This window comes from Glycine max, chromosome 13 (assembly GCF_000004515.6).
Source record: "Glycine max cultivar Williams 82 chromosome 13, Glycine_max_v4.0, whole genome shotgun sequence".
Classification (NCBI taxonomy): domain Eukaryota; kingdom Viridiplantae; phylum Streptophyta; class Magnoliopsida; order Fabales; family Fabaceae; genus Glycine; species Glycine max.
Window position 1 is genome coordinate 10,175,287 of NC_038249.2, and position 1,499 is coordinate 10,176,785.

The window sequence follows — 1,499 nt, forward strand, 5'->3', positions numbered from 1 at the left end:
ATAAACTCTCCCGATGGCAACCAGGCGGGCAGGATCTGCTTCTATGTACAAGTCGCACCTTTCAGAGTCACCGGTCTCAGGATCGTTTCCTGAGGGATCAACACAACTCCCCTTTGTGCTCACTCGAGGACCGGAGGGACCAGGACCAACCAGAGGCTCAGGAGGCACTGCAAATCCCTGAGATTGCATCTGCGACTGAAGGTGGCTGAAGGATGCCATGACCTGCCTCGTCACTTTCTCTGTGATGGACTCCTCTAGCTGGTCCCTGATCTGCTGAGTCAGCTGGTGTAATTCGTCAGGAGGCAAGGAGGAAGCGCTGCGGGACGTCCGTGGAGCCGATCAAAAGTATTGCTTGATGGTGACACCGGCTCCAATACCACGAACACGTCCAGGGTGCTCTGGACGTCCAATAGCAGCGGCCAGAACATCCTGACGTCCATGGGGGACGGACGATCCCTGTGTGGCCTGCTCCTCAAACGAATCCTGCACAGAAAACACACAGTGGTACATGGCATTCTCAAAATATTCAAACATAATTGTAATGGTTAGTTGAACATGACTTACAATCTTCTCGGCGATTTCCTTTGCGGCCTCAGTCGTCATCTCCCCTGTCTTCTTCGTGTGGGCCATCTTCCACTTCACGTGGTGTCTGACCGGGGATGGAGGGTCGATGACGCCATCAACGCTTCCTGACTGTGCAGCTTCCTGCATCTTCTTCTTGGTCTTCTCAGCCAGGAGCTTCTGCTCCAAATAATCATAACCCCCACGAGACAAAACGTGGGGGGCAGTATTCTGCTTCTGGATGGCTTGTGCCTTCATGCGCACATCCTGAAAAAATTAAACAATAATGTTTGAAATGGGTAGAATGAAGTATAACAACATCATGTTTAATATGAAAAACAACTTAAATGGCAAAGGAACATACCTCCCAAGAAGGGTCTTTGCGAGTCTGGCAAAACTGGGCCCACTTTTCCTAGCTGATGCCGTATTTGTCACAGACAGTGTCCTCGACACTGTCCTGATCGGCTGCAAGGGCCCATTTCCTCGTGAGGTCTGATTTAAACTGCCTCCATCTCTCCCCCACGGTCTGTAGTAACTTCTTTTTCGTCCTACTGTCAGAAGCCTCTGGGATATCAAATTCCGCCTGACAACATGAAACAAAGTTTATTTGTTACAATAATGAAATTTTTAGGCTATTAATTACACACAATCAAATAAGAAAAGAGAAATACCTGAATATCCTCCCAAATCAGGTCCTTCTGAGCAGTAGGGACCTCCTTCCAGTTCTCGTAGGTGATGTCCACCTTATCACGTGTCACAATCCCCAAATATGTTCTTAATTTCTTCTTGTGGGGACCGTCGGCCTTCCCTGTAGCAGGATCAACATGCACCACTGGTCTCTCAACACCAGGTGGTCTAGTGGACAACGATCGTAGGCGTGAGGCTTTGCGTGTCCGTTCACGAGACGTCAACCGATGCGTCCGAAGTAGGAGGAGGAG